Genomic DNA, 22,976 nt, shown 5'->3' with positions numbered 1-22,976 from the left:
AAATTCTGCAGCAAATGCTGTGGTACTTTGGTTCAACAGACTTACATTTCTGTGGCAGCTTCATTCCAATTTTGTAATGGAGGTTTTTAATTAATCAACTATGGAAATGAACAATATAATCAGCACCCTTTGTTGTTCATTTTTGTGTTAGGTTGCATTTATTTTATATATACAACTTTTGATATTTTGTGTTATCTTTTGTATTGTCAGTACATTGAACAAGTTGCCAGGGAGAAGCTGGAGATTTTGGCAGCTAGATAAGGTGGATGGCAGACCAGGATTCTAAGATAAGTACTAGACCCAATGTTTCTGCTGAAATGATTGGGATGGGAATAGTTGATAATGTTGATTTAAAATTGTTGTTAAATTAAATTAAATTAAATTAAGTTTCAAACTTAGTAACCCATTGGGATGAATGGGTCAATTCTCACCTCTCTGAGCTATCTGCAGATCCAAAGGAGGACCTCATTACAATGTTTTACAAGCAGTTCATATTTTCAGGGTTATCTTCATAACTTGGAAATGTTTTAAAAAGGAAAGCTGAGATTCTGAGCAGAGTTATTCAGAAAGGGGTGGACACAAGGAATGGCTAGGGCACTGAATAAAAAAACCCATATTTATTCTGACATTTTCAGTTGTTTTTCCAATTTGTTGTTGCTGGTTTTGAATGTACAATATAACTGGATTTGCCGTTTACATTATTTTGTTGTTTGATTTATGTAACTTAAGTATAAATAGTGGAGGAGGATGGTCATGTAGCTGAAACATGAACTTCACAATCAGGAGACCTAGCTCTCCATTCCCAGCTCCTCCCCATGCTTCAGTTTCCCCATCTGGAAAATAGGAAAGATTGTACTTATCTGACAGAGATGTTGTAGGACACAATTCATTGATGTGGTTTGATAGACTTCCAGGGACTGTGCAATACAAGGGCAATAATTATTATTACTTGATATTTATAATATAAATGTTTTATATAGCATAATCTTGTGTGGGATTTAAGAATATATATATTTTAAATTTTAATTGCTGTGACAGGGTGTGCCAGCCCTACACTGGGGAACCAAGACCTAACCAAGCTCACTTGGCTGAAGAAGTCCTGCCCCTGCAGCCCTACTGGGCATGCTTGGCCCTCAGCCCACATATAAAGGCCTGGAGAGAGGCTCAGTCTGGGTTGGCTGCTGAGGAGGAAGGAGGTGCTGCCAGAGCTCGTGGAGGTGAGCTGCCAGTGGGACCAGACCTGGAGACCAGCCAGTGAGACATCAAAGATACTGCCAAGGATCTGGAGGAAGGACCCTGCAAGAAGTCCAGAGGAGACTGGTAGGAAGTAGCCCAGGGCAGGAGATTATATCCTGAGGAGCTCAGTGTATTGTGGTAGGATTCCCTGCTGAGCAAGCAATGGACCACACCACTGCTAATAGGGCCCTGGGCTAGGACCTGGTAGAGTAGGGAGAGCCTGGGTTCCCTGACCCGCTGCCTCAATCTCCTACTCATGGGGCCTGCTTCTGCTGCTACAAACTTCAGCCTACTAGGTCACCCTGCCACTGCGAGAGGGGCATTTATTATGGACTTCACCTGAGAGGCTGCACTGCCCCAGCTGGAGGGGTGCTTGCTACAGACTCTGGGTACTAGGCTGCACTGCCCCAGTGGGATGGAGCATCTTCAGCTGCTAGGCTGCACTGCCCCAGCAGGAGAGGTGTTTGTTATTGACTTTGGCTGCTAGGCCACACTGCCCTAGTGTGGGGAGCTTGTTATTGACTCCAGCCACTGGGCCACACTTCCCAAGCAAGAGGGCCATAGGTTTAGAATCGCAGTTGAGTAACAGTACATGCAGGGTTGGGTGTGATTTCAAGAACCCCAGGGACTTAACAGCTCCCCTAGGGGAGGGACAAGTGCACCACCCCACAACAATTACTGATAGCATAAAAACTAAGGGCAGAGGTGAAATTATGACGTTGCTTTCACGCTTACACAAACAAACTCTAGCAATGCATTTGCAAAGCTTTGTATGAGACTGATTAAAAAAGTTTCTTCTGATGGAACTGAATACTTGGTAGTGTCAATGAAATGTAAATATTGAATCTTGAGTTACAGAGATCTGTATGAAGAAATTACCGGAAACAAGAGACTTTCAACAAACGGTCTAAATCCAATATTTTATATCATGGTTGATTCAATGCAGCAATTTTTTCTCCATGTATTTTTTTCTCTTTTTTTCCTTGTAAATAAAACTCATGCAGCAAATCTCTGCAGCTTACACTTTGTTGAGTTAACCAAAAATCCTGTCAGCAGACACCTATGCTCTGAACTCTTCTGTGGAAGAATTTTCAATTGATGCATTTCTACTAGGTATTGTTGGCAGTTGGCAGTAACAAGAGCTGTGTTCATATAGCTCAGAGTCCTTCTTCAAACTAACAAACACCACCAGCTACTTTAGCCCATAATACGCTGAAATGGTTAATTTGCTTTTACCCAGAAATTAATTTGATAGTTCCAAGATACCCTAGATGCAGAAAGCATGTTTAAACACAAATGAGTACAAAATTTTGGAATTAAAGGAATAATTATGAAAGGAGAAATATTGAAGAAGACAGCTTAGTGGCTCAATGGTGATTTGTTAAAATTAATTTGAAAGAAGGTACAAGTTTACATGACCTTCAGCTGGCAAAGGCTGGGTGAGTCATGCAAGAGATTTTGCTCCCACCCACACTATCTACTTCAACAGAAGTAGAATCAGGTCTTTATCCTTTTAAAAAGGAGGAAGAATGCCATAGCTTGATCTGTATACTCACCAGTCCCAGCTGTCCAGACGATAAACCATATGTTCTAGAACAAATACAAAAAATGCTTTTGCAATTCTGCAAACATACATGAATACTTGTAAGGCTAATTTATAAAACTGCTAAGGCTATCAAAATTAGTCATGTTTATCCTGACACAACAGTTTGAAATTGCAAGACAGCTGTTAAAAAAATAAGAACATCGTAAAAGAAGGTCTGATCACAATAAATATAACAGTGATGTCTGGTCAAACCAGTATAATAAAGAATCATCACCCAGACTATTAAAAGTGCCTACATGAATTAAAAGCAAAAATCCCATCTTCAGTGGGACTTGTGCTCCTAACATGTTTAGCTGATTTTGAAAATCCTACTCCATGAAAAAATATTTTATACATCTGTCACTCTGCTCTAAACCGTTGTTCTGGGCTGAAATCAGCACGCAAGGTCTGAGCCAGGGAGTGGAATTTTTTAAAGGTTTTAAGATTTAGCATCCACATGAAGATTAAACTGCTCTTTCTTCATCCCTTATTCCTCCATGTTAGAAATGGAATAAACTACAAGGGTATCATTAGAAAGCTTTCACTGTGACTGCTTATGCTATACCTTTTTGGTGGATGAAAAAAGAACCTGAATGTTATAGTCTAGTTCTTTTAATCTTTTGACCTCTAATCACTGATGTAATATCCTGAAAATAGCCTCACAAAATTTCTTTCTAACACTCTAGAACAATCAAAAAGAGGCTCTTGATAAAGGAATCCAGCCACTGCTATATAAGCCTGGGACAAACGTTTCTATCCAGTATTTTAGCTTATAAGGATTCTGAACTCTTTCCTCATCATTAAACATATTTCCCTTCAATTTGCATGTGTTACTCACATTGAAATAATGGGTGTACAGAGGAGGGAAACGATCCCCTTCCTATCCACAAGCTCTGATAGCTAATTTAGGAATTTAGCATTCCGTTTCAGTGTGGGATCTGAACATTCTTTCACTATAGCTAAGTCTGTCTGTTTTTCCTGGCCAAAAAAAGTAATAAATTGGAGTTAGGTTATACTTCATTATTACAGTGATCCCGTCTGTCCCTAGAATCTATGAATAACCAGCTCTGGAAAAAAAATATCTTGCAGGGTTCTCCTCAGTTTGATAAAAGGTCATGTCTTGTTAACCCTAGACATCATAATTTTTGTTGTGAAATTCATGGTTATGACAAACATGCAGTCTTAGTTATAATAGATGTATTCTGTGAGCAAATACAGGCCCAAAGCTCAATAAAATTGAATGCTTTTAAAACCGAATAAAATGTATTACATCACAATATATTGCAACAAAACATACGTATATAATCTTCCAAATTTTATGAAAAGCTGTACTTGCATAGTTTAGAAGAATTCAGAAATGAGGTCAGCTTCTGGCAGATCCACTGTTCTGTGATCAGCTCCGTATGTGTCATCCTTCTGCTGTGTAATTTTGTTTTCAAAGTCGAAAGATATCATGAAAAATGACATGACCTCAGTACAGTATAAAAGACTGAATACTCTAGAATGTAATAGAAAACAATTTACAAATTGGATAACCATTACAAATATACAGAACATACTGTCATTGTGATTACAGTCCAACCATCATAAACACTGTATTGATTCTTGGAGGGATGAAGTCAGTCACTAGGTTGCACTGCACTAAACCCAATCTTAATTCATAAATATATCTTAATGTACCTTAGGAGGTTCCTTGCAGATCCTTTATCTCTTTGTCATTTCCCTGCTCCTGGTTACTTACACACCACATCCATTTATTAAAAATTCATTACAAGGCAGTGTGCTGGGAGGTATGGATGATGGCTCTTTTCTAGCATCTATCCTAAGGCAACAAACAGAAGAACAATCCGTGTCACACATACAGAATGGGAAGCGACTGTCTAGGAAGGAGTACTGCAGAAAGGGATCTAGAGGTCATAGTGGACCACAAGCTAAATATGAGTCAACAGTGTGATGCTGTTGCAAAAAAAGCAAACATGATTCTGGGATTCATTAATGGGAGTATTGTGAGCAAGACATGGGAAGTCATTCTTCTGCTCTACTGTGCGCTGATTAGGCCTCAATTGGAGTATTGTGTCTAGTTCTGGGCACCACATTTCAAGAAAGATGTGGAGAAATTGAAGACGGTCCAGAGAAAGCAACAAGAATGATTAAAAGTCTAGAGAATATGACCTATGAAGGAAGATTGAAAGAATTGGGCTTGTTTAGTTTGGAAAAGAGAAGACTGAGAGAAGACATGATAGAGGTTTTCAGGTATCTAAAAGGGTGTCACAAGGAGGAAGGAGAAAAATTGTTCTCCTTGGCCTCTGAGGATAGGACAAGAAGCAATTGGGTTAAACTGCAGCAAGGGAGGTTTAGGTTAGACATTAGGAAAAACTTCCTAACTATCAGGGTAGTTAAACACTGGAATAAATTCCCTAGGTAGGTTGTGGAATCTCCATCTCTGGAGATATTTAGGAGCAGGTTAGATATACATCTATCAGGCATCATCTAGATGGTCCCGGTTCCTGCCATTAGGGCAGGGGACTGGACTTGATGCCCTCTTGATCTCCCTTCCAGTTCTAGTGTTCTATGATTCTAAGAGTAATGACCCAAAATCTGTTCTTGATGGACAACATTCTGCCTAGTTATTGCAACATAAGAAACCCTTGACCACTGAATATCAGCAATCACACTTTCATAAAAATAAGATGAGTGAAGGACATGACTGGTCATTAACTTTGAATTTCATGTAAGTTTGTCAATCCATAAGAATTATTTTATATCTTTTTCTAAGGATAAATACTGTCAGTCCAGAATTAATAAATAACTCTACTATAATGTGCCAGTGTTCAGAATTATGAAGAACATTTTTGAAAGGAAATAGATTTCAAAATCATTTCGCCAAGGGATTATTAAAAACAATTGTGAGAAATGGAAATTATTTTTACAAAAATAGACACCAAGTATAATCCCACTGATTTCAGTTATACTACTGAAAGTGTAAAGTTACTCAAATGCATAAGTGTTTAGGGCTTCAAAGATTAAAATCCCCGAATAGTGGTTTTTTAAGCCCTCCATTTCACTACAAAAACCCTCAGCCAAATACATTATAATTCTCAGATGCTCTTCTCTTCCATTCCCCCATTCCAGAAAAAGATCAATGACTTTGAACTCTAAGATGTATGCCTATCATAATACCCATCATGTCTTTAAGTTCCTTAACTTTGGGCGAAAGCCACTATGATGGCGTTTTCTGAAACCACCCTAAATCATGATAAGGCATAAAGAAGTGCTGTAGTAGAGAACTCCTTCCCTAGAGAACTCCTTTCACCCCCTTGCCCTTCCCCCTCAGCTGAGGTACTGCCTCCCATGGGAGCCAAGCCACCTCCCCACCACCACTTCCATGGGGAGGGGAGTGCAGTGGGTGAGCACATTCGTCCCAGCCTCCACAGCCCCAAAGCATGGGGACAGCGGAGGGTTCATGACTCCAGCTTCCCTAGCCCTGGAGCATGGGGAGAGCAGGCTGCACATAGCTGCAGCCTGCTTGACCCCAGAACACAGAGAGGGAGGAGGGCGCAAGGCCCCAGCCAGGTGCACTGGGATGGTGGGTGCTGGAGGCAGCAGCACTCCACCCTCAGAATCCTACAATAGGCATTCTGGGGGCGGAGTGTGGGTGGGATCAGGCCGGTGGTTTGGGAAGGCAGTGTCTTTCCCCACCTATTATATTGCATGCCCATGGCATCAAGGCATGCTCCAGGTAGAGAGATAGTTTAACAGAAATCTGGTAACGGAGGAGAGGAGTTGTAGGCTATACCAGGAAGCAAAGCTGATGCCTAAAGTCATGAGTCATGACTGGCTGCAGCATTAAGAGAATCTGGAAGCTGAGATACACATTTCCCACCCCTCCCTCTTCTCTCTGTGGCTTGGAAAATTACTGCAAGAGTGCAAAACACAGATATTGTCCCAGTGATAGATTAAGTGCATGCTCTTAAATCTATAATTATGCCCCAAACAGATGAATCTTATCAGAAGTAACCCAGGGGAACTAGCAAGTAGGACAGACTCGGGCTGTGTCCAGACTCCATGCCTCCGTCGACGGAGGCATGTAGATTAGCCAGCTCGGAAGAGGGAAATGAAGCCGCGATTAAAATAATCGCGGCTTCATTTAAATTTAAATGGCTGCCCCGATCTGCCGATCAGCTGTTTGTCGGCAGATCGGGAGAGTCTGGACGCGATGCCCCGACAAAGAAGCCTTTCTTCATCGACACAGGTAAGCCTCGTGAAACCAGGCTTACCTGTGTCGATGAAGAAAGGCTTCTTTGTCGGGGCATCGCGTCCAGACTCTCCCGATCTGCCGACAAACAGCTGATCGGCAGATCGGGGCAGCCATTTAAATTTAAATGAAGCCGCGATTATTTTAATCGCGGCTTCATTTCCCTCTTCCGAGCTGGCTAATCTACATGCCTCCGTCGACGGAGGCATGGAGTCTGGACACAGCCTCTGTTACAGCCCTCTAACATGTGAGTCAAAGGTTTTTACCACATTTGGCCCCACGTAGATGGGCCATATGTTGGAAAAGCCTCTTCCGAAAAAAAGTGGAAAATGGTACACAAATTGTGATTCGCAATTTGTGTATTTTTTTCTGGAAAGAGAACGCAGTTTAGATATAGCCTAAGTTATAAGTACAAAGGGATAGCAAAGATGTAGTAATCTGCTAGTTTTCCAAAAAAGTCTTTTCAGAATTACCCAAAATAACTTTGGGAATCTATGCCTTGCATCTTGATCATTTCCTTGTGAATGTTCAAATACTTAATAGATGAAGGATTTATCCTTGATCCATATTTTATGTTTTCTTTGCACAAAAAGCTAGCCGACAGGTTCTGTACTAATATGGACCTGTCTGTTGGTTGTGTGTGAGACATTCATATTGAGTTTGTAAATTATATGGCCCTTGATCTGAAGTTAGCAGCAATCTTCATTTACATTTCCAAAGCTCCAACTGTGTTTGATAGGTAATTGCAATTAACCAGAATATATAGTAAGTAAATTGTAATGTCAGAGCACACAACAATCCTTCATTAGTTTTCATAAACTTTACATATCAAGTAAATTCTCATCTTAATACTAACACACTATTGATCTAGGGTTCATTAAGTACTGGGATATACATAATGCAATGCAATAGTATTCAACATGATACAGATAAATGAAGATAATATCATTCTTATTTCCTTTGACTCAAATTTACATTTGAGTGAATTCATACACTTAACATTTCTTTGATATTCACACACATGTGAATTGCCTTTGACCTGGTGGCCTGCCTGCATCGCACCTCGCTACAAAGAAACAGGTATGCTGTTTCCTGGGGCTAGTGGGATTCTAGAGACAGTTTAATGGGGCTGGTTAAAGATTAATTGAAGCAGCCTCTGAGTTAAAAGAGTTTCAGAGTAAGCATTCTGTTTTGATCAGAGGAAAACCCACTTTCTCTAATTTTTGTTTTATTTTATTGGAGGAGTTAGCAAAAATGGGGTAGAGCTCAAAATGTAGAGAGAGCCGAGGTTTCATTCTGAATTTTTTGAATGAAACAAAAAATATTATTTAAAAAATGTTGACAAAATTTCAACCTGCTCTCATTTCTGGCTGTCCCGATTCCTCATCTGAGCAGGTGACTTAAGGTGGAGTTTTTTCCCCAGGCAGTTTTTCAGGATCTGAAATCCTTGCTGCAGTTCATCTCTGTTCACACATTCATGTTGGTCAAAACCTTCTGGTTCTTTCGATTCATGCTGGTTATTCTTCAGTCAATTTTGCTATTCCATTCTGCAGCTGAGAACCCAGATTTTTTTGGATACTTTCCGTCTCCTGATCCAATAGAGATTTTGTTTTCAACTGACTGGATTCAGTTATCTCTAGATTCCTTGTGAGAAGCCTAATTTTAATTATTCTTGATCTGACTTTAAAGTTTTTCAGATGGTTTTGTTTTCTGGAAGCACCATATATATTTGTGTAAAGACTTATATCAGATCACAATTTCTATAATTTGAAAATGTATCCTTAACACAAGCGTGTCTCCTTTGCCAAGAGAAATGTTCTTTTGAGTAAATGATGTTAGCTTTTTCAGGGGGAGGAGGGGAGAAAGAGTCAGTATATCACTGGAAAACACTAGATATTTCCTAATCTTATTTCTTTAGAATAAATTCATAAATCCTACTTACCTTGAATGGAGGTGACAAGTATGGCTAGTCTCAGATAATTCCACCTACACAAACACCAACCAAAACACCAGTGTCTAGCCCTATAGCCAGAAAAACCTTTCTGACCTTTCATTTCTCCCGCTCTGAGCACACTGATCCTTCCAGAGTTCTGACTGTTCACATAAGTCAGATAGCATGAATTCAGCGGATCCAGGTTTGTCAATATTGAGCATGAGCTAGTTCAGATTGACTTCGGTGTAAATTCTCCTTCTATTCAGCTGTTTTGCAACTCAAATGAATTCCATGGAATCATAGAGCTGGAAGAGATCTCAGGAGGTCATCAAGACCAGTCCCCTGCCCAAGGCAGGACCAATCCCAACTAAATCAACCCAGCCAGGGCTTTGTCAAGCCGAGACTTAAAAACTTCTAGGGATGGAGATTCCAGCATCTCACTAGATAACCCATTCCAGTGCTTCACCAGTGCAATAGTTTTTCCTAATATCCAACCTAGACCTCCCCCACTGTAACTTGAGACCATTGCTCCTTTTTCTGCCTTCCGTCACTACTGTTAACAGCCTTTCTCCATCCTCTTTGGAAACTCCCTTAGGAAGTTGAAGGCTGCTATCAAATCCCCCCTCACTCTTCTTTTCTGCAGACTAAACAAGCCCAAATCACCTCAGCCTCTCCTCATAGGTCATGCATTCCAGCCCCCTAATCATTTTGGTTGCACTCCGCTGGACCCTCTCCAATCCTTTCTATAGTGGGGGGCCCAGAACTGGACACAATACTCCAGATGTGGCCTCACCAGAGCCGAATAAAGGGGAATAATCACTTCTCTGGATCTGCTGGCAGTGCTCCTCCTAATGCACCCTAATATGCCTTTCACCTTCTTGGCTACAAGGGCACACTGTTGACTCATATCCAGCTTCTCATCCACTGTAATCCCCAGGTCCTTTTCTGCAGAACTGCTACTTAGCCATTCGGTTCCCAGCTTGTAACAATGCTTGGGATTCTTCCGTCCTAAGTGCAAGACTCTACACTTGTCCTTGTTGAACCTCATCAGATTTCTTTTGGCCCAATCCTCCAATCTGTTCAGGTCAGTCTGGACCCTATCCCTGCTCTCCAGAGTATCTACCTCTCCCCCTAGCTTAGTGTCATCTGTGAACTTGCTGAGGGTGCAATCCATCCCCTCATCCAGGTCATTAATAAAGATATTGAACAAAACCGGTCCTCGAACAGATTCTTGGGGGCACTCTGCTAGAAACCGACTACCAACCTGACATCGAGCCATTGATCACTACCTGTTGGGCCCGACAGTCTAGCCAGCTTTCTATCCATCTTACAGTCCATTTATCCAATCCACATTCCCTTAACTTGCTGGCAAGAATATCGTGGGAGACTGTATCAAAAGCTTTGCTAAAGTCAAGGTATATCACATCCTCTGACTTTCCCATATCCACACAGCCAGTTACCTCATCATAGAAGTAATCAGATTGGTTTGTCATGACTTGCCCTTCTTGAATCCATGTTGACTATTCCTGATCGCTTTCCCCTCTTCCAAGTGCTTAAAAATTGATTCCTTGAGTATCCCCTCCATGATTTTTCCAGGTACTGAGGTAAGGTTGACTGGTCTGTAGTTCCCTGGATTGTCCTTCTTCCCTTTTTTAAAGATGGGTACTACATTTGCCTTTTTCTAGTCATCCAGGATCTCTTCTGATCTCCATGAATTTTCAAAGATAATGGCCAAAGGCTCCACAATGACATTTGCCAACTTCCTCAGTACTCTTAGGCAAGTTCATCTGTAACAAGTGCGCACAGGTATTGGCTTCTCTGTGAGTCTCTAGTTAAATGAAAATGGGTGCTTAACACAAACAATTACCTTAATGCTCATTTAAGGATTGCTGAAGACAGCTCTTGTGAGGGTCTGTTAGAAAAGATTACATAATTTAAACTCTTGGGACTAGATTTTCATTTACACTAAGTCCTCTTTACATTGTTTTGGCAATGTAAAGGTACTTTAAAGGGTATATCTAAGCTGCATAGTAGATCTGTGCTCTGATTCATGTTTAAGCTCAAACTCTCTTTATCATCCATACACCACTCCCCAGATAAAGTACTTTACTTGCTAGCAAGAACAAGCCCCAAACTATGTGAGTAAATTTTACTAAATTCGTAAAAATCAAACTCCGTAACAACAGTATATAAGCTACAGTATTAACACATTTATTAAAATAAGAAATTGCAATAGCACCCAAAACTGTGGAATAAATGTGGCAGATTACTTTATTCTCCCCATCAACATCACACTATAAACCTAGTATTTTGCACCAAAGACATATTAATTTCCCTTGAACATCAAGAGCCCACCTTATTAAGTGAAAGGTGCACTTCTTGATTGTATGTACTATTCCTGTTATCCAGCAGTGTTGAGTCCACTCCTTCACAAAATGGGTGTCCTTTTGCCTTCGGGATTTTGTGCAGTTCACAGCAGGCTACAGTAATGCTGATAGTACTAGCAACATTGGCATCTAAACAGTTTGAAAAGAATGCCATCCTGCCTTCAACCTCCCCAAGTCACATTACACCACCATCCTATAGCTACTGAATTTACAATTAAACTTTTGGCTGGGCTGTTCCCTAAAACAGTTCCCTAAAACAACAGTAGGGACAGAGTTTCCATTGATTAATGTTATTTGGAGAGAATACAGTTCCGCTTGTCCATGAAGGAGATCTCCAAAACTCCCTGGCATCATTCACTTTGCCAGTACATCCTAGATCGGTGTCCAATGATGAACCTTCCTTTGTTGTCAGCCAAGGCCTGTAAAACAACGGATAGTAACCATTGCAGTTTATATACTCATTTGTTCCTTGTGGCTGATAAATTATGGGCACATGAATCCCATCAGTAGCCCCAGCACAGTTTGGAAAGCCCATTCACTCAAAAGAACAGTATTTAGGCCAACCACAGTTTTCATTGCCTCACAAACTTCTACAGCCGTGATCCCCACAACTGATATGTTAACATCAAATTGATCAGTCAATGACCTGAAGCAGTCAGGGGTAGCCAACTTCAGATGGTTTAGCAACCTGCTTTGGGGCTAGTATGGCTTCCCTTGTGTTTGTCCTGATGATGAAGGATCAGTACAAGCTGCTCACACAGGTCCAGGAACATCTGCTTCTGCATGCAAAATTTCAGGAGCTACTGCTGGGCATCCAAGGTCTGCATGACAAAGTAGTCTCATCAGTTCGTCCTTGTGGCCCTCTGAATAGGGGGAATCTGTGGCAATGTGAGCAGGCATCAGTTGCCTTAATCAGGTCATAACTGCCATGTCTGTTCACACATTTGATAGGACATCCATCAGTGTCTTGCAGATCCTCTGCCTGAAACAGCAGCAAGAGTGGTCATGGAAAAGTCTCCTACTGGTGCTGGATTCATGTGTTTGATTCCTGTTGAAGGGAAAATGCAGACCTGGCAATTTAACAGCAGTTCTAATCAAGCACCATGGGATGGACAGACAAATTCTCCCACTATACACTGTGACTCAAGCCCTAAAGCAGCTTCAGCTAGGAAGGGCTCTAAGAATCCTGGGATATTCCCCCAGAAGCCAGAGCATCTGACAAGTTAACATATCACAGTAAAGAGGTTTTAGCTTAAGTAAAGGGGAGGTATGAGGTGTTCATACCAATGCAGTGTGAACACTCATGGACAAGATTGGAAAGCATGGATCTGCATGCATGGGTACATGGGCCTGAATATAATCTGCTGTACACACACAGCCAAAGTGGGTGAAAATTACAGTTACCATGACAACACAAAGTAGCTTTAACATAAATGAGAATCAACCCCTTTCCATGCAGATTATGTTACCATATGAGTGTCTCATGTAGTAACATAATCCAATGAGCCAATAAAGTGCATTTTATTCCCACCTTTGCCATAATATATGTGTGCCATGTATTGTAAATTGTATCTGCTTCCTTGAAGTCAATGAAGTGGTGCTGATATACATTAGCTGAGGATCTATAAAACGGAAAAATAATACTACTTCTGAGGGGAATTGAGACTTAATTTGTTAATATTTCATTCAAGTTTTAAGAATTTGTTAGGTTGATAGACATTCAAGTGTAATCAGAGTTTTATTAGAATCTGTATTATGTGTTTAAAGTGTGATTTATACATTCTACTTTTTAAAAAGTTATCAGAGTTATAAAATTCAGTGTTAAAAAAGGCACTTTATTTATTGGAGGAAATCATGGTAAATCAAACAAATACATCCAAATAATGGAATTTAAGGAGGTATGGATGATGACCACCACAAAGTCCTTGATTATTTCAGTCCTGGCTACAGGAAGGTCAACCTCTTCCTGATAAAATACAGTGGCGGTTGCAATCAGGGGGTAATTAAATTAATAGAACTCTAGACTGAAAGATCAGGGGTCCATAGTAAAATTCTTCACAAGATTTGTCTAAGTTAAAAGCTTGTTTCCTCAACTTACTCCTTACTCCAATACAGCTTGAGTTTACTGACCTTCAGAGCATTCAGCATTACATAATTATTTTTTCCAGATTTTTCCAGAAAGGGCAAGTTGAATGAGTTTAGGGGCAAGTGGGATGGTTTATTTTACAGTATTAATGTTATTATCTACAAATGAGTCCGTGAGGTTCTTTTAGGCTGATTGTGCTTCCGAGGAGACACTGAGTGAGGATGGTTTATTTATGTGTTGGATATCTATCCGTGATTATTGGTATGAAATGACCAGCACAACAACATTATTTGAATGTCTAGCTGTTTATTTGCATCCCTGATCACTATTTCGATTTCTGTCTGAGCGCAGCATTTAGACAGGCAATTTAAATAAATTTAAAATATGCATTGATAAGGCTGACATTCCCAGATAGCATCAGAAGGAACATGAGAGTCAGGTCAGTTTGGTTTGTTTAAGAGCCGAAGCAATAAGTCCTTGATTTATAGATTTATTATCTAAAATATTTTAGATAAGAATAAGTCAGAGATGATCTCTCATGGAGATACTAGCAGATATTTAACTGTACCATCCTGATACACATAATGAACATATCAATTTACATATTTGGTATGTCATTAAACACTTTTTAGAGCACTTCACTTTATAACTACACATACCAATAAGGCAAATGTCCCTTGCTAATTTCTGTGGACATGATATTTATAAAGGTTTAGAATTTGTATGAGAATGTTTAAGATGTAAAAGATTATTTTTACTTAATAAATATGGAATGTGGGTGTTTTTGTCATTTGTGTCAAAACATTTAAGTAATCATCATTACTGCTGAACAAACCTATTGTACCTGTGTGATATTTTCAAACTAGTCTCTCATTTCATATATTCATGTTCCCTTTTTCTTATTAGAATATTTCTTCATCCAACAACACTAGTAGTTTATTTTTTTCTAGGAAGATTTAAAAATGCTGGGTAGACAAATGTAACATTCTTTCTAATAAGTGTTTTTCTTAATTTCTTGCTTAAAATATGTGATTTTCACAATACTCATTGTTTCAAATGGTTTTCCCACATCAGTATTTATATACATAAATTTGATGCCCTGCCTTTTATGAAAGTCTAAGCAAGTATAACTAATGCTTTCATAATTCATAGAGGTACAGTTCAAATTTCAGGGAAAATAACACAGTATATGGGAAATAATAGATCAAATGGAAGTTATGCAAATACTTATGTGCTGCTTTCCTTATCTTAAAAAATGAAAAATACTGATGAAATGTACTCCAGTACAAATATGAGAAGCAACAAAGTCAAGATCTGGTTGCACTGATACTAAGTTCAATATTTTAAACATCCTTTTCTTGGTTGTTCATACAATATCCCAGGCTTTTGTTCTCTCGGCAATTAACCTGCCATCTTGACACTGATAAACTAGCCCTGCCGCACTGAAAGTTAATTTTCAAGAAACCACATGATCAGTTGTATGAGCTTATTATAGTAATCATAACATGTAAAATATTTGCAATTAGTTTTAAGTACATTGACTGGGACAGCTTATAACTCTGACAATAATTATTTCTTCATTGAAATGTGGATCTACCTAAGAAGGTAACATTTTAATTTTATTTCTCCTTGTTAGGTTATAGCAACATAAACTTTCACGGCAAAGAATATTACATATTCATTGAGTTATCAATATAACCAAAATAACATAATAGGACTTACGTTAAAATTAGACATTTATTTTCTTGCTTCGCTAAGGATCCAGCTCAGTTAACTGTTTAGTACAACACCTACAGTTAATATTCCTGTGTTTTTAAACCACAGAGTACATGCTAGACACATGCATAAATGGGAATAAATGTGTTTGAGTAATGTGTAACTAGATTCCATATTATAAAAATGAGTTTCATTTTATGGAATTATTTACTGATAATATACTCTCATTTGTTAATATTTTTTAGAGAGGACAACTTAAAACTAATGAAACATCAGGAAAAAAATCATGCGCTGTCTATTATTGAAGGGATCTTTAATTTATAAAGTTATATTACTTTAATGTAATGACAAGCTAAGAGCTATGAAGATGGAAACTGAAAATCACATAGTGTCTTTCTTAAAAAGCTATATAGTAAATGATGTGAAAATATTATTCTAACCATCAATTCTCAAATGAAATTCTAGAAATACTACTTTTAAAATGAATAAATAGAAAAAAAAGATGCCTGAAAAGATCTTATTCTAGTAGTAATGACCCTCTTTAAGTACAGATATAACTGAATGAAAAGCTGGTTTTGAGTATAAAATCAACTACAAAATAAATTTGAGTATGTGTATTCAACTGATATTTTGAATAACTTTATTAATCTTAAATATCTCCCCTATTATAAAATGAGTACTTCTGAAATTGTACTAAGTAGTATCTATCATTATGTATATTCCTATACTACAATATATACCACCATGGCATAACTTTTCAATGGGACTTCACTTATATGATTTCACTTGATTTTATTCTTAATTTAAATTATTCAAATAACTTTCCCTTTTTAAAAGCAATAACACTCTGCCATACATGATGAAGTGTTAGTATTTAATAAATTACGTAGGAGATTTCTAAATTATCACAAATGTAAAAAATCTATTGATTATTCACTTGGGTACTGCATGGCATTTAAAATATGTGGTCAACATATTGGGCTCACCTCTAACCCATATTTATGAAAGAAAATACAGTATATGTTTTCATATGATATATGAACAGACACACAACAGTATACCCTTGGTTCTTTAAATGGAACAAACTTCAGAATTTAAAGTTATCAAGATGTAACATAGCACAACCCTGTGTTAGAATCATTATCAACCAACATTTGAGAGGTGGAATAAAAAAGGAAACTTCTCTTGAAGAAGAGAGAGAGATCTATAATACATTATATCTGACACAAAGAAATCATTTTTTAATATAAATATTTATTAATCAATATTAGCAAATTACTTTTTAAAAAAATTTCAACAATTTTCAAGTAATACATAATACATTTTAAATATGTGTTGCTTAGCCAGGAAGTAATTAATCTATTATTTTCTATTCAATCATAATTGAAAAAAGTTTCTTAGTTCTAATAAACTGTGTACTCTTACTACAAAACAGAACTTTTTATAGATCCCTTAAAATAGCTTTTTGAAATGAAGCAATGGTTTACCAATTTAGTTTTACTGAGTTCAGTTATACTTGCCTTTCTCTTACCTCTTAATGAAGTTCTCCTTGGATTCCTTTATAGAGCATTTCTGCTTAACTAAGACCAACATAAATGTTATAGCCTTAGCTGTACAGAAATATATTTATATCAAAGAACCTCATCACAACATAGAAAAACTATGGATGTTTGTTAGAATACCTTGTAGCTGAAGACGCACATAAACCATAAGTTGTGAAGTAAGCATTATCTTGAATTCTGACTTAATCTAAATAAAACTGAAAGCTTGTCATGAAGTTGAAATGATAGTCTAGCAAATTGACAAAATTAATATATTATTATAAGTCATGAATTGTTTAATCATAAAAAATACCTATACAGATATGCTGTTATTTTCTTTTTAATTAAATTAAAAGTCTCTCTGTTCCAGTCATTGATGTGTAATCATATTTCCATAAATAATTGTTTAAATAATAGGCTAGACATTAAAATATAGTTATTATTTAAAATATTCATTCATTAGTGTGCTGTTCTAATAGAAAATATAAATATAAATGCTGCCAGGGGTAATTATTAGTGACTTAGCTGTCAGTTAGTCAAATCAACTAAAAGACCAATTATTCTGATGATACACAGGTTGAAAGGCTAGTTAAAATAGAGTTCATTGTTGACATTAGGTCATGTTTGGTGAGTTCAGTTTGTACAACAATATTTTTTTTTTGTCTCAGTTATTATAATGAGGATATTTTGCATCTAGATTCATATACAATTACTCATTCTCAGCCTTTATCTTTTTAACATTGATTAAACACACAACAGATTTTAGAATGTAAGTACCACATAGGTATTGTGTTTCCACAAAGCAAATAGTTGGGGGGAAAAGATATGAATAGCAATTTAAAATACGTTCTGTAAGTTTTCTTCTTTCCATTCACATATCACTGGGGACAACATGCTAGAAATCTTACATAAAGAGGTGCATTTAAACTTCATACGCACAGTCTGTTGTTACCACCTGCACACTGAAGGAAGTATTCATAAAGATTATCTATGAGGTAATCTTCTCAGATGTGTGAAAGTATTCCATGAGCAAATATCAGTAATTGGATGAGCCTGCTATGTTCTGCTGTTGGTGATTTGTTTTCAAAGAGCAGCCACAAGAACACAGGTTACTTAAAAAGGCTAACTCTGACATCCTAAAGTGTCTGTGCTAGGAAACCATTCTCCCTGAACATTTTATTTTTAAGCAGTATCCAAAATCAATGTCATTAAATTAAAACAGTATGTCATAAATTCTAGGCCTATTAAAAGGTCTTTTATAGGGGCTGTAAGAAACATTGTGAACTTGTTCACAAACAAGCAAGCAACATATCTAAAGAAATATCTAATTTTACTCTTCAGTTAATCTGCGGTGTTCTGAAAGATATAATGCAATGATAACAAATAAGGCTATTTGGCTTCCATAGGCATCATGTAATTTCAATATGACAGATGAAAAAATATACTTGGCTGTTAAAATTATGGGAGAAAAGGAATATGAAAATTTTGTACTACAGTATGAGTACAACACATGTAATGGCTAGGTTCTTACTGTGCATATTAATCTTCTGAGCCATGACTTTCCTTACATGTATATTACACTGTGAATTAATAACAATTAAAGAATATCTTGTGATTTGGTATTGTACATCTTTTTTTAAATCAAAGATAACAAACAAGATGCCTTTAATCACATTATGATTCTGCCTCCACTTACCACAAAATTAAATTTTGCCACTGGTAAATTCTACCATAGAAAGCAATCTAGCAATTTATAGAAATTCAAATGTATAACAGAAGTTAAATTAAAGCTAATTAAAGGGCCTACTTTGGCTATGAGTACAGAAAATTGTATAGATGTTTTTCAAGACTCTTCTTAGGGTGTAACATGTATAATTAACAATGAAAACTGTTTAATGGAGTCTGTTTATTCTACAATATAATTGAAAGTCTCATAATTATCAATTATTTTAATCTTGTTTGCAAGCACTTTACATTGTTTTGCTTATACAATACTAGCTCTAGAATGAGGGACATCATTATTTTGGCCAAATTATACTCTAATTGTGATTTTTCATGAAGTAAATTATTTGTACTAGCTACTTGATATCTTACTCCAAATAGGAAATCCCTTAATTAAAATGTGATCAGTATGTAATATAAATTTACAATGAAACCTCGTCATAAATTATGGAGCATTTTTTGAAATGGTGTGATTTAGAATTCAAGTTTTGACCAACAATTATTTCCATTTGCAGCTCAGCAGAGATTTTATATAATTTGATTTGTTCCATTAGGATTACTTATATAAATCAGACAGGGAAAGTAGAAGAAGACATTAAAGTAAAGCTTCAATCTGCTTTCCTTTTGAAGAATTGAAGATGCATCCCTTCAAACTGTTTAACTCATTACTGGACTTCAGTAAGAAAAAGTGAGATCATTACTATGTCCTATTCTACATTTCTCAATATATTTCCAGACATACTTAGTTAGCAATTTATTTAAAGGGGTGGAACCTGAGCAGTTGCAACTTAATTTGTATATGCTTACCCATATGCATAATACGTATATCATCTTCAAAACTGTACAATAAAAAAGGTACAACTACACCCATCCTATACCAACTATTCTTTACTGAATGTACATGCATGGTTATTTTTAAATAAAATATGTATTGTCTATGAACCAGCCCTAGAGAACCTTTCTCACAGATCATCCAGGGGCACTTAATTCAGAATTATCAGATGCTAAATAATGTTGTAATTATTTAGACTGCAGACTATCAAGAATGTTAAACAAATAATCTCTTTATTGTTATAGGATACAGTATCTTCTGGGGAAAATTGCAGAATCTTTTTCTAGTAAAATTTTATACCAAAAAATAATGGGCAAATAGATAGAATGTAAATTCCAAAAATGAATAGTAATGAACTGATAACTAGAATATTGCTTTAAGGTCCAAATACTCAAAGATTATATTAAAACCATTATTCTGTTAAGCTATGTATACTTCACTGAAGCCAGTGGAAAGGAAAACATACCATATCACCACCATACCGCAGGCATTTTTCATACAAACTAGTGCAAATTCAAAGCTTTCTATGACTGTCTCCAATAAAACAGCCACAACTATTTTTAAATATATCAGAAGTCCATGACCCCATAAGTAGTAACTTCCCTTTCTTGATGGAGTGCGCATCTCACTTTTGTAAGTGTCAACAATTTCTGGCTGGCTGGCTAGATACCAAGGCATACTCTGTTTTCTTCCCAAAAAGGCCATGTCATTCTTATACAACTTAATCAGTGGCTACATATAGGAAAGCAACACTGCAGCCTTTCTGATCATTTTAATGAGGACCCCTGGCTATTCAGTCATTGAAATATAATTGACTTGCTCTTCTCTTATTTTCATAATAGACACTCCAACCTAGACCACATTTATTTTGCTATAAGAAATGTCAAGAAAGATTGGAAGTTTTCTGAGTGTCCCCATTAAAACTGAAAACATGCCACCCTGTCTTTTACATGAGCTGCAATCATTTTGTATAGGACTCATTATGCAGATAGGTGAAACATTTGCATCTTCTATCTCACATCTAACCAAACTGCAAGTGCCAAGAAAATAAGCACAGGAAACATAATTTTCTCATTATTATTTCGCATTTGTGGTGTTTTCAGTGTGGGTGTGGGTGTGTGACACACACAACGCAAACATAACACAGACATTATTCAAAGGCATTCATTTATTTTATGTAATGTAAATAAAGTTGATACGGGCTTTATAGTATACTTGATCATTACCAAGTAATATCATTTATCAAAATGGACATAATTTGACAAATAATAACTATTTTATTATCAAATTAATAGCAAAAACTGCCAAGATGCAATCATGATATCTTTGTATCTAATCAAAATAAAAATCCACTGGGTGTTGTTTGTTAAATACAATCAAAAGCTTTACATTTCAAATCTCTTATTTTTACATGGGTCCTACTTATATGTAACTTGTTCCCAAAATAAAATATTATTTAGTATGTAATATTTATTTCAAATTCCACATATATCTGGATGGATTGAAGCAAACATAATTTCTAGCAAAAAATACTAGAAAGTATGCAAAGTTATCAGCTTAATACCAGTAAATACACAGTCTAATATACACCTGTGCTGCAAAACTGATGGTACTTCTTCTCAACAGTTTTTTATACATATGGAAATTCATTATCCTGATGGATTAATAGCACTATCACTCTGCGCCTGTTTCAATATTTTAGAGACACATCTCCATGAGTCCATAAGCATAATTTCATAGTACATTACAGAAAGAAACAAACAATCTCCTTAATTTCATCCTGTCTTTTATGTTCCTCAAAACTTTCTTATATTGGATTAATCATGCCATAGTCTTTATAACGGAAGACCATCATTAAAATAATTACTACAAGGTCAAGTAGTTTCAAGACTACATTTGAACAGAGAAAATTAATTGTACATTATTATCTTTCCAAACAAGGTTTAAATTATTCCATAACTACTTACTATACTGGACTATGAAGAGTGGGCTAACACACCATGTATTTTACATTAAGGTTGTATAATAAAATGATGGGAAGGGACCCCCAAACAGATTTTTTTTAAATTCATGAAAGTGTGTGCTCAATTATCATAATCCTCATAGGAATCAAGAAAATTCTCTCACCCATATTTTGAGGCTAGAAAATATGAAACTGATATTCTAATGGGACTCATAGTCCTTAATATCATTCTGAAAACTGACCTTTATTCCTCCCGCTGGTGTCCTATCTTTTAACCAGTTATCAGAGATGCTTAACGACGACTTTGATTCGGTCTTCACCGAGAAGTCTGAAGGAATGCCTAACATAGTGAATGCTAGTGGGAAGTGGGGAGGTTTAGAAGATAAAATAAAAAAAGAACAAGTTAAAAATCACCTAGAAAAGTTAGATGCCTGATGAAATGCATCCTAGAATACTCAAGGAGCTGATAGAGGAGGTATCTTAGCCTCTAGCTATCATCTTTGGAAAATCATGGGAGACAGGAGAGATTCCAGAAGACTAGAAAAGGGCAAATATAGTACCCATTTATAAAAAGGGAAATAAGAACAACCCAGGAAACTACAGACCAGTTAGTTTAACTTCTATGCCAGGGAAAATAATGGAACAAGTAATTAAGAAAATCATCTGTAAATGCTTGGAAGGTGGCAAGGTGATAAGGAACAGCCAGCATGGATTTGTAAAGAATAAATCATGTCAAACCAATCTGATAGCTTTCTTTGATAGGATAACGAGTCTTGTGGATAAGGGAGAAGCGGTGGATGTGGTATACTTAGACTCTAGTAAGGTGTTTGATACAGACTCACATGATATTCTTATCAATAAACTAGGCAAATACAACTTAGATGGGGCTACTATAAGGTGGGTGCATAACTGGCTGGATAACTGTACTCAGAGAGTAGTTATTAATGGTTCACAATCCTGCTGGAAAGGCATAATAAGTGAGGTTTCGCAGGGGTCTGTTTTGGGACAGGCTCTGTTCAATATCTTCATCAACGATTTAGATATTGGCATAGAAAGTACGCTTATTAAGTTTGCAGATGATACCAAGCTGGGAGAGGTTGCGACTGCTCTGGAGGATAGGGTCATAATTCAAAATGATCTGAACAAATTGGAGAAATGGTCTGAGGTAAACAGGATGAAGTTTAATAAAGAGAAATGTAAAGTGCTTCACTTAGGAAGGAACAATCAGTTTCACACATACAGAATGGGAAGTGACTGTCTAGGAAGGAGTACGGCAGAAAGGGATCTAGGGGTTATAGTGGACCATAAGCTGAATATGAGTCAGCAGTGTGATGCTGTTGCAAAGAAAGCAAACATGATTCTGGGATGCAATAACAGGTGTGTTGTGAGCAAGACATGAGGAGTCATTCTTCTGCTCTATTCTGTGCTGGTTAGGCCTCAGTTGGAGTATTGTGTCGTTCTGGGCACCGCATTTCAAGAAAGATGTGGAGAAATTGGAGAGCGTCCAGAGAAGAGCAATGAAAATGTTTAAAGGTCTAGAGAACATGACCTATGAAGGAAGACTGAAAGAATTGGGTTTGTTTAGTTTAGAAAAGAGAAGACTGAGGGGGGACATGATAGCCATTTTCAGGTATCTAAAAGGGAGTAATAAGGAGGAGGGAGAAAACTTGTTCATCTTGGCCTCTGAGGATAGAACAAGAAGCAATGGGCTTAAACTGCA

The 22,976-nt window shown here is 37.0% G+C and overlaps 1 long non-coding RNA gene across 1 annotated transcript in view; it reads right to left on the bottom strand.

Moving 5' to 3' along the window:
* Positions 1 to 4,162: 4,162 nt before the first annotated feature.
* LOC142827610 (uncharacterized) overlaps positions 4,163 to 22,976 on the bottom strand; it is a 61,311-nt gene continuing 42,497 nt past the window's right edge. Inside the window, exons 2-3 of the long non-coding RNA XR_012902304.1 lie at positions 4,502 to 4,643; positions 4,163 to 4,319 (exon numbers count right to left, since the gene is read on the bottom strand). This is a non-coding gene — a long non-coding RNA (uncharacterized LOC142827610). The remainder of the gene's footprint in view (positions 4,320 to 4,501; positions 4,644 to 22,976) is intronic.

This window comes from Pelodiscus sinensis, chromosome 3 (assembly GCF_049634645.1).
Source record: "Pelodiscus sinensis isolate JC-2024 chromosome 3, ASM4963464v1, whole genome shotgun sequence".
Lineage (NCBI taxonomy): Eukaryota > Metazoa > Chordata > Testudines > Trionychidae > Pelodiscus > Pelodiscus sinensis.
This window is presented reverse-complemented; position numbering and strand designations above follow the sequence as displayed.